We start from the raw sequence: 12,086 nt of genomic DNA, 5'->3' as shown, positions 1-12,086 counted from the left end.
GTTAAGTAATTCTCAATACCATCAGTATGGCAACTCCCATGCGTTGGTTCTAAAAAACCCCCCTAAAAACTATTGTGGGTTAAGTTTATTTATTTTTGTTTTATATGTTTGTCTATATCCAGTTATGGATGTGTGTAACAAGCCACCACATACTTTAGTTCTTCTTTGCATTTGGGTAAAATAATTTTTATTTTCATTTTCTATTTTTGTTGTTGTTGTGCAATAACAATTGTTTGAAACATTATAGATTTCAGTGCAGCACACATAGGGGTGCCATTCAAAATCTGTAAAACACGTTAGTCACAACCAGTATTTGATGTTGAATTTGTATTCCCTCGTCTTCTTCTTGATCATCAGTAAACCCAGTTGGATGTTGAATATTTTGTGGTTGGCTATTGTTACCCACTTCAGTTAGTAATTCAATTGATTTTATGTTAGGGGCTTATGTTCTACTCCACTGCTTGTTAATTAAGTTAAGTGGTCTGGAGGAGTCATAGGGAAAGAAAAAAAGATTTCAATTTGCTGAAAATACAAAGGAGAAATGCACTTCATATCGATGCTTAATTTCTCAACCTCGTATACCAAAAATAAATAACATTTAAGGAAAACTGAAAACTTTATATAGTCCTCCATTAGAATACATGAATTCTTCTATAAGCAGACCTCAAGTCTTCTATTAGAAGACCTCTAATCTTCATCAGATTACCTTAAGTCTTCCATTAGAAGACATCGAGTCTTCTGAGGTCTTATAGAAGAACTCAAGTTTTCTTATAGAATACCTCTAGCCTTCTTCTAGGAAATCTCAAGCCTTTTTATGGAAGCCTTCAATTCTTCTGACAGAAGATCTCAAGACTTTTTACAAAAGATCTCAAGCCTTCTTACAGAAGACCTCAAGTATTCTTACTGAAGACCACAAGTCTTCATCTAGGAAAACTCAATTCTTTTTGTAGAAGCCCTCAAGTCGTCTGAAAGAAGACCTCGAGCCCTCACAAAAAAGACCTCAAGTCTTCTAATAAAGGACTTCAAATCTTCTCATACTATTGAAGACGTCAAGTCTTCTTATAGAAGATATCAAGTCTTTTTATAGAAGATCTCACGCCATTTTATATAAGACCTCAAGTCCACCACTAGAAGACCTCAAGTCTACTTATAGAAGACCTGAACTCTTCGGTTAGAAGACCTCATGTCTTCTTATAGAAGCCTTCTAGTTTTCTTACAGAAGACTTCACGTCTTCTTACAGAATATTTCAAGTCTTCTTAAAGAAGACTTTAAGTCTTGTTATAGAAGCCCACAAATCTTTGTATAAAGGACCTCAAGCCTTTTAATAGAGGGCCTCAAGTCTTCTTATAGAAGACCTCAAGTCTTCATATACAAGACCTCAGTTCTTCTTATAGAAGACCTCAAGTCTTCTTATAGAAGACCTCACGCCTTCTATTAGAAAACTTCAAGTCTTCTCACAGAAGTCGTCAAGTCTTCTTATAGAAGACCTCAAGCCTTCTTATAAAAGACCTCAAGCTTTCTTATAGAAGAAGCCCAAAAGTCTTCTATTAGAAGACCTCAAGTCTTCTTATAATAGTCCTCAAGTCTTCTATTAGAAATTCTCAAGTCTGCTGGTCTTCTTTTAGAAGTCCTCTGGTCTTATTTTAGAAGTCGGTCTTCCGTTAGGAGACCATATGAATTCCCATAGAAGACCACAGGTGTTTCTACATATAGCAGAGCACAGATCTTTCTGTTTTTCTATAGAAGACCTTATTTCTTTCGATAACAAAAGAGATATTTTAGAAAAAGGTTTAGTTATAAAAGTAATTCTCATTTGCTTTTCTGAGGGAGCAGATGGTGTTATTGGTTAAAATAAGTTAGCCTTGATTAGCATATTTCTTCACCCACTTAACATGATACTTTGTAAAATCCTTCTCGTTAGTTTGCAATTTTCTACAATTTGATATTAAACTTTTTTCTTCTAAAAATTTTCTAATACTTTGTATTACCATGCCTTGCATCTTTGTTTTGGTTTCAGTTCGAGTTTTACCCTGTATCTCTCTGCTGCAATTTCTCATTCAATTGTTTCCAAAAGCCACGATTTAGTTAGTTTTAGTTTGGATAAATTGTGCCCTCAACAATAGGAAAAATAGCAAAAGAACAAAAAACAGAATGGGGTCAAATGAGAACCTTTTGCCTCAACATGAGTCAGTTTCAAATGCCGTCATGCCGAAAAAGGCCAATTTACTACGTCACACTATTCCTAGTTGGGTATAACATAATAAAATCCAGAAAAAAATCTTCAACAAAACATGTGCAACATTGTTTTCAATCAGTTTTGGCTAAGACAGAAAGAACTTTACTCTCTGAATGTATGCATGGGTGGGAGAGTGTGTGTGTGTGTTTGTGCAATGACAGAAAATAAAACTAGATTTTTCAAACGTTGCAAATTGGAAACTGTGTTTTATTTCCAAACTTAGCAAAAAAAAAAAACACTCGAAAGATTGAATGCCTGAACTATTTGATGTGTGTAAAATTTACGACTTACAGCCTGTTTCGTTTTGCTCTGTGTTTCCTATCAAGTTTCGCTGGTGATGATATGGCCTGAAATTGAATTTCCAGGTTTGGATCAAATTTAATTTGTTTCAAATCAAGAAAAAAATGTTGTAGGTAATTGTTAGTTGATAAATTGTTGGAGAAAAGTATCACAGCTTTGACAGAGTGCGGGAATTAGGGTGAATGACAAACTTTTTGATGGAATCAAAGAAGTTGAAAAGTTAAATTATTTTTTTTTGTATTTGTCATGATACCCTTTTTTGCAGAGAATTCAAAACTTTTTGGGAAAAGTAGGTTGATAATGGAAAATCGGTCAGGTGGAAGATTGAATTTAGATGATTCCGCTTCACAGTACGTCTAAAATGGGTTTGTTTATTCTCCAAACATTCGTATCGTTTACCGAAAATGCTCAGGATATAATTAGACGTTGTGTCCTATTTAATTTGGGATTTGTGACTATCGATAGGGAGGCCATAATGCACAAAGTGTATGAATATTTTCAGATCTTATGATCGAACCAGGTAACCATTACGCCCATTTAGGAAAAGAAGTTTGATTATAATTTTTGCATATACCTACATTAACAGGTTAATTTTTGGGTATGGTCCTCATATTTAAGGTCCCTACGGCTTAAATTCAATTTAATGTCACCAACAACCGTAACGTTATACGGGGGCTATTCCAAAACGAAGACCTATGTATGTCCAATTTTTTTTGTAGAATTTTATTTACTGCTTTTAACCGTAAACTCCCAAAAACAGCCAATTTCTGCCGAAAACGTCGATGAAAACTTCAAAATCCCAGGAATAGGGTAGTTCATGGACCTATGTTGACAGTTTTGGGTGGAGAAACTTTACAGGTAGTTCGCTAAAAAAATAGCTAATATCGTCAAAATACGAAAACTCGCGAGGTACGGTTATATGGGGTCAATAACAACATATGGACCCACTTTGACAATATTTGGGGAAGAAGTTTTGTGGCCACTGCGAACTTCAAATGAGAAATTACAGCTATTTCCGTCAAAAATGTTTGCTAATATATCTAAAATATCTAAAAGCGGAAGGTACCGTTAAGAAGGTGGAGAAATGCTGTGACCACTAAGAATCTCAAATTGTTGCCAAATTTCTAAAAATGCCGAATATTGGGAGGTGACGGCACCGAATCTGCCGATGGAATGTTCTGGAATGTTTGGACTCTTTGTAGAGAAAGTGCAGCTTACGCATTGGCAGATGTACTTGCAATGTACAAGACCGATATTATTGTCATACAGGAAATACGATGGAGTGGGAAAGGTGTCACAACAACACCTAAAGGTGACACTGTATTTTAGATGCCAAAAGAATTAAACACGAGTTTGGTTGCGGATTTATAGTTAGGATTTATAGTTAGCGCGCTGGATGTACAAACGTAGCAAATATCGATTCTGATCAACATTAAAAGTAGCAAATAAGATATGAACAGAAAAAACACGGAATTGGATCTCCGTAAGCTGGAAACTCCACAGATACCCACAGCATATTCCACTAAACTGGCCCAATTGCTTAATGGAAGCAACCCTCGTCCCTATTACATATCAACACAGTGGCAACATATTGCCCATTCCATGCAAACAGCCGCAACATCCATTCTTGGATACTAAAGGCTTCCACCAAGGAACCCATGGTATGACCAGGAATGTCGTGCTGTTATTGAAGAGAAAAATGCGACACGAGAGAAGTGTCGGGACAAATGGTAAGAGGAGAAACGTCTTTGCCGCTGGAAAAATAGAGAAATTGAAAAGCGGGAGTGTAAATATATCGAAATGTACACGAACCACAATGAAGTCCGAAAATTCTACCAACGTGTGAAGCATCAAACTGATGGCTTTAGCACAGGCACATCCTCCTGTAGAGTCCAGCAAGATAATTTGGTAACGGATACAAATGGTCTACTAAGGATATTGATGGAGCACTTATCCAAACTGTTGGTATCGAATACTATCGAAGACGACGAAGTTAATACATATCCAATCACAGAATATGCTATATGTATACCGCGAAGCCAAGATAAGGTACAGACAACTGTAAACAGGTTGAAGAATAATAACGCCGTAGGAGCTGATGGCTTGCTTACCAGCCGAACTGGAGGCGACATGCTAATAATGTGTATGCATCAGCTAGTTAGCATCATCTGGCAGTAGAAACTCGCACCCAAGGAGTATTACCAGAGCATCCTGTATTCTGTCTACACAAAAGGAGATAGTACTGTATGCTCTAATTATAGGGGCATAAGTCTTCTCCATATCGCTTACACGATGTTGTCAGGGATATTGTGCGAACAACTAAAGCCTATGGTTAACCAAATAATTAGGCCATATCAGTGGGACCATTGACTAGATATTTACCTTTAGACAAATCCGTGTGAAAAACCCAAGTAATGCAGATCTCTTTTTTTGTGGATTATAAAGCAGACTTCGACAGCCCTATACGTTCAAAGGTATTTCAAGCCATGTCTGAATTTTGTATTTCAGCAAATCTCATTCTGCTTTGTAAGATGGCTCGACCTGATACTCGGTCCTCAGTTAAAAAAAGAAAGGGCCTCTCCAAACAGAGGTTTCAGATAAGGAGACAGTCACTCGTGTAATCTATTTAACATCCTATGACCACATTTTACTTGCTTCTGCTGCCGATATTGACACCATGGGTCGATCAGTAAAAGAAGTAACTAATACCTTTAAGAAGGTTAAAGGAGAATCTGCTAAAGTGGGTCTGACGGTAAACGATGACAAGACCAAGTTGAAGGTATCGACGCGCAATGCGCCCATAAACTTGGGTTCAACTGTGGAAGTTTGTACTTATAATTTTTAGTTAGTTAAAGAATTCTTCTATCTTGGCACTGCCATAAACTCAACACACAACAACACCAGTTGTGAAATAAGAAGAATAGTAGTGGCTAACATATGGTACTTTGGGCTAAGTAAGCAGCTTAAAAACAAAGCCACATCTCGTCAAACAAAACAAAAGCTCTACAAAACACTGATACCACTCCTGCTAATGTATGGCTCCGAAACATTTGTACTAGCGCAAGCTGGGTGTGTCCGAGAGGAAAATTCTTCGAAAGACCTATGACTCAATCTGCGTTGAGCGATGCTGATCCCACTATAAAGGCGTCCAAATACGGCCACATGGCGGTACACGCAGAACTGCAAGACCAAAGCTTAGTGGAAGACAAAATCGGAAACGCGATGTCCCGAACTGGCAAAATAAAACAACAAATAGAGACAAATGGAGATCTTTTCTTAGTACGGCTTAGGTAACAAATGCTCTGCAGAGGGCCATGTAGGAAAGTAAGTATTTCCTATGGGCAAGGTGACATTGTAGGTAGGTCCCAAGTTGAAACAGAACAAAACATAATTTTTCGATTGTGTAATTTAAAAATCAGGGAACTATAAATATTTGCAAAGTTTTTTCAAGGAAAATTATTGCTATATATAGCGTATAACTTTTGACAATACTTATATGCAACATAATCACGAGCAATGTTTTTTGTTACAAATATGTGGTAAAAATCAAAAGAGTTTTATAATCGATGAATCCGAAATTCGCTCTTTCAGAATTTGCGAACTGTTTACATGTTCTATATAGTATGACTGAAATTCTTTAAAATGAAGTGTATTAGGAGGGGTCTCATAATATCGACCATTAAAAATAATTTACGTGGAAGCTGTGTTGACAACATTGAAGAATGGGTTGAAGCCAACAAGTTTTTTATGTTCCCTTAACCTTAACCTTAAATTTCATAGATCTATATCCAAAGAAAGACTCAAAGAATACTCCATGGGCAAACTGATACTAGTGTATCATTTTTTCGATATATCCACTGCATCAGCTCACAGGCAACTGTGTTGACGTTTTTTCAACTTACAGAACTTGATGAGTACTAAGTTGATAAGTGCTGATGGTTGTTTGCAAATATTTCTGTTCTGATGTTTTTGGGAACGCCGAAAGGTGAGTGTGATTCTCATTTGTATGAGAATACTAGACACTTAAAGAGTTCGGTTTTCGCTAAAAAAATGCATCATTCCAAAAAGCTGAAAAACCAATTGATAATTCCCTTCGCCGGGATGAAATCATGATATTGGTAGCGATCAGTAAAATTTTGCAGCACTCTCAGTTCGTTTTGAAGAACATTACTCTCTGTAATAGAGAGTAATGATGAAGTTAAGTCATTGGGTAATACTCCAGACTTAAAACAATAAAAAAACTTTAATTTATTTTTTAGAGGTTTGTACGGACTCAGGATAATTTGGATTTGCTTCTAGATTTTTTTATATTTGTTGATTTTTCGCAAAAAAAAAACAAATTAGTAAATATTTAAAATTTTTCAAATGGAATTGCAAAAAAAAATGGTTTTTGTCATATTCCACTTAATTTATATTTCCATACGAATGGAGGGAAATTTAAATAGGAAATGTTATACTTACACAACAAGTGTCTTTCAAATCCCTGTAAGTAAAGAGAAACAGAAAAATATTATAATTAAAACATAAAAATATTTTTTAAATTCTTTGCAAGCAAAAACTTTAAATTTATTTTAATCGTTCTTATCGTCTTAGATACATATTTATATAAAATTATTATTTAAACACAAGGAATTTTATTTCTTTTTATTATTCCAACAATTTACATTCGACAAGAAATATTTCATATTTCGTAATAATTAAGAAATTTGCTTCTTATATGCCATGTGAAAGGAAAACTTTTTCATTTTCAAATTTTCTTTCAAAATGTTGAAATTAAATTGCAAAAAACAAAGAACCATAGACATGACTTATGTGCCGCAAAGAATTTTCCCCCCAACATGAGGACTGTGGTCAGTTATCAGCACTCATCTTCATCCTAATCATCATAACTTCGATGTTGAATTAGTTTTTATATTCTTCACAGAATCCAACTTGTATTTTTTGCTGTTGTTGTAAAAATTGAGGTAATTGGATTTATGCTGATGCTTCTATTCAGTTTCTCCTGCCAAGCTAGTTATTGTAATTGTCTGTCAGATTTTCTTCTGGCTGTTTTCATTCATTCAAAAATCAAACTTTTTTCTTGTTTCGTTTTGATGAATAGTCGGTCTTTACATGTTGCCCAGAATTATGAATAGAAGAAATGCAATATCCTGCAAAATATTTCCATTTTGTGAAACACAAAAACCAACTCCAAAACAAAAGAGTTGAATGTTAAGTTTTGAAACTAAAAATGACAAGGTCATGTTCGAAGGATAGTTGATGAAACTAGCTGCTAAGGGTATGTCTAAAGCTAAGATGAGTGATTTGAAATCATTTAAAAAATCTAAAGTTTCATTTCTTAAATATCTTTGAAAATAAAGCAATTTTTAAAAAATAATAAAACGTTTCGATGGCTTTCTTGTTCATGAAATTAAATATCATGAAAATCCTTTGGAAAATTTATACCCATCCTTAAACATTTGAAGAAGGAAAACAAATATAAATGGATATAAAATAACACTATGCAACACTGAAAATGCAAACAACTTCTAGTATGCATTTTGTCCTGTCAGATACAGTTCGGATTATATGGCCTCATCTCAACCGGGCTAAAACTACAATTTTTTGCATTTATCGGCCATTTATCTCAGAAACGATTACGAATTTGGTCTTGCTGTCTTTGACAATATTGTAGCCATAAACTAGTAGAAATTATCTTTTGAACAAATCACAAACTCCATTTAGGGCATCAAAATCATAATTGCAGTATCAGCTAAACTATTGGGAGTTGAACCAAGTAACCGTTTTCAAAAATATTCCAAATTAAGGTCTCAGCAATTCTTCCGAACATTCTGAATCTCTAAAATGCTTACATCATGTGGTTTCAGCGGTATTTTGCATCGTATCTTTTACAACACGTATTTCAAACACAGTTCACACCAACAGTTATACATATTTATTAAATCGTCATTGAAAAATATACCGAAAACAGTGTAATAGAGAGATTTTACAACAATGGCATGTTTAATAAAGAGTTGTGTATTACATTCAATCGAATATTTTTCAAAAAGAAGATAATAAGAACAAATTAACGGTTTTGGAGATATGGTGTGAAATGTATACAAATTATGGAAATTTTCGATATTTTATAAAATTTGAGGCAATAAATGTAGTGTTTGGAGTTCATTATTTCTCCAAATATTTTGCTCTTGCCCTTATCTACAAATTTGCTCCAGAGGTCAGATGAAGATTCACATAGGTTTCAGAGATATAGCCAGAATCGCTTTAAAAAGTGAATATTTAACCATGTTTAGATGAGGCCATAAAATCCAAGTTGGATCTGACACAACAAAACCCAACTAGGGCTTTTGTCGTTTTGGGTCTGTACTTTCAAAAAAATACTCAATCCAAACTTTTTGCACAAGATTACCTTAAAAATGTTGCATAGTGTAATACTTATTTCACTGAGCTCTGGGGCGAATAACTGATGTCACAACGTATACGCCACATGTTTCATATTGAATATTTGACCATTTGTTATACCCTCCACCATAGTATTGAAGGTATATTAAGTTTGTTTTTCTGTTTGTAATGCTTTGAAATAATTATTAGCTACCTTATACAGTACGAGGGCTACTAGATAAGTTTCTGGCTTAGTCAACACATTTGGAATTTCCGTTGAACATTGGGACGGTTTGACGTACGACCACGTGTTGCATTGTTTGCAGTGACTTGAAATCAATTTGCCAAAACAAAAAATGGAACTTATATGTAAACATTTTCGTCCGAAAAATTTTCACAACTTCCGACGTGGATTACCTCGGCAAGAGTGCATCGATTAAATTAAGTCTATGTGTGGCGAAGAAGCATCATTGCTGGGTAAAATATGTTTAATTATTTCAATCGTGACCGACGCTCGTTCAAAGACGATAGTCGAAAAGGTCGTGCAAAAACATACATGTGATATACCGTGAGATAGAGACATCCTTGGACATTTCCTTTACCAGCCTACATCCGATATTGCATGAACACCCGCCCGTAAAAAATGTTTGCTCACGTTGGGTCCAGCACAATTTGACAACCGCTCAAAACAAAAGGTTCATGTCGATTAGTGCAAAGAAATTTTGAAGGAATACGATCGCGATGCTTCTAAAGACGTTTATAAGATTGTCACATGCGAAGAATTATGGATCAATGCGTATGACCCCGTGTGGGTTTTTGGAGACGATCCAAATCTAACGAAATTTGTTCGTGGAAGAAACATATCGAAGCAACTGGTCATCTGTTTCTTCGGCAAAACTGGCCATGTGGCAAGTACTCCGCTTAAGCAACGTAGCACGGTCAATTCAGAGTTATACACCACAATATCTTTGCCCGAAGTCTTTGGAGAAATTCGAAAAATTAACCAGAGAAGACGAATCATTTCGCACCATGACAATGTGAGTTCAAACCAGTGCTTTTTGACAGGCCAAAACGTGGAATTGCTGGGTCAGCCGCCGTACAGAAATGACTTGGCCCCCAATCAGTTATTTTTATATTCTCCACCATAGGATGGGGGTATATTAAGTTTGTCACTACGTTTGTAACTACTCGAAATAATCATTGTAGACCCCACAAAGTATATATATTCTTGATCAGCGTGCAATTCTACATCGATATAGCCATGTCCGTCCGTCTGTGGAAATCACCCTAGCGTCCGAACGGATTGACGTAGGTTGATGAAATTTTGGGAAAATATAATATATGTACGCAGGACTTTTGGTATTGAAAGCGGGCTATGTAGGTCCACGCTTTCGTATAGCCCCCATACAAAATGAAGCGTGACGCGTCGTCGTTTTAAGGAATTTTTAAGATATTTGTCCCATTTTACCACCGAATTGCTTGTAATTTGGTACATAGTGTCTTCAGAGGCCAGAAAAATTTTTTACCAAAGTTGGGTTATATAGGTCCACGTTTTGGTATAGCCCCCACATAAGGCCCCTTATAAAGTACGCGTCATTTTAATATATTTTGAATGTATTAGACCCATTTGACCAAAGAATCGGTTGTAACTTTGTATTTTGTGTTTCCAGAGGCTAAGAAACATTTCTACCATAAAATGTTTATATAGGTCCACGTGTTGATATAGCACCCATAATACGATATCTCTCGATTTCCGATATTTTGAAGGTTTTAGCCTGATTATCACACCGAGATGGCTGAAATTTGGTATTTAGTCTTCTTTAGGCGTATAAAACTTTCCCCCAGAAATTTGTAGGTATAGATCCACGCCATCATATAGCCCCCATAGAACGGTGCCTTCCGAATTTCGGTATTTTGAAGGTTGCGGCCACATTAATCCACCGAAATGGCTGAAATTTGTGGTGGAGCGTATAAAAAGTTCGGCGCGACCGAACTTAACGCTTTTCTTACTTTTTATTTCTGCACATGAAGAAAAAATGCGTGGTCAACGATTTCGTCGCCAGAAGATTCTGTTGAAGCATTGAAATACCAAGTTTTGGAGGTGTTTCAATCGGAATGGAAAAATTGATTCGGCAATTGGTTTCCGGGCATGCTGGAGACTATTTTCTGTCATATTCGCATTTTCATTATTGAACCCGAAACTTTTGTAGTAGCCCTCGTATATATATATATTCGAAAACAGCATATAATGTTGAGTCGATCTGGTTCCGTCCGCCCGTGCGTCTGTTGTCTAGAGCGCTATATTGTTTCAACCGAATATATTTTTCGGCCCACGTTTTGGTATAGCCCAAATATAACCATACCTCCGGATTTTAGGTACTATGGGGAGTTCAGTTACATTCGTTGACAAAACTAGCTGTATCTTATCATTTGAGGTTCCCAGTGGTCGAACAACTTATTCACAAAAATTGTTCAACATAGGTCTATGTTTTGATATATCCCCCATATAAAGGTACCTCAGGATTTTCGGTATTTTCAGAATTATAGCTAATTTTTCTTGACCAAACTGGCTGTTATTTGCATTTAAGGTTCCTAGTGGTCGAAATACTTGTACACTAACAATTATCAACATAGGTCCATGCTTGTTATGGCTCCCAGATAACGGTACCTCCCAAATTTCGGTATTTGGAGGATTTCATTTGAGGATTAATTTGCCATTTGAGGTTCCCAGCGGTTACACAAAACTTCATCAAAAAGTGTGAACATAGGTGAATTTTTTGGTATAACACCTATATAACCGTTCCTCTCTATTTTCATTATTTTTAGGACTTTAGCTACAATATTTATTCGCACAAGCCGTAGTTTGGCATTTGAGGTTTAAAGGGGTCCAAAAATTTCTATATAAAAAATTGTCAACATAGGTCGAAGTTTTTGTGTATCCCTCATATAGCTATGCCTCCCGAATTTGGGTATTTGGGGATTTCAGCTAAAATTCTTACCCAGTAATTGGGCATTTGAGGTTCCTAGCGGTTCAAAAGCGTATCCTCCAAAAATGATCAACATAGGTCCATGTTTTGATATAGTCTCCATATAACGGTACCTCCCGATTTTTGAAGATTTTAAGCTACAATTTTTAACCGAACTAGCTGTAATTTGTCATTTGATGTT

At 35.8% G+C, this 12,086-nt stretch overlaps 1 protein-coding gene across 1 annotated transcript in view; it reads right to left on the bottom strand.

Moving 5' to 3' along the window:
• The window catches only part of stan (Protocadherin-like wing polarity protein stan), a 228,675-nt gene that overhangs the window by 116,896 nt on the left and 99,693 nt on the right, over nt 1-12,086 (bottom strand). The window contains exon 3 of the mRNA XM_073989243.1: nt 6,999-7,020. The gene's annotated coding sequence lies outside the window, so the exon portion shown is untranslated. The remainder of the gene's footprint in view (nt 1-6,998; nt 7,021-12,086) is intronic.

Source organism: Musca autumnalis, unplaced genomic scaffold, assembly GCF_047663935.1.
Source record: "Musca autumnalis isolate F117 unplaced genomic scaffold, ASM4766393v1 scaffold_5, whole genome shotgun sequence".
NCBI classification, from domain to species: domain Eukaryota; kingdom Metazoa; phylum Arthropoda; class Insecta; order Diptera; family Muscidae; genus Musca; species Musca autumnalis.
The sequence above is the reverse complement of the archived record's forward strand: the minus strand, read 5'-3'. Positions and strand labels throughout refer to the sequence as shown.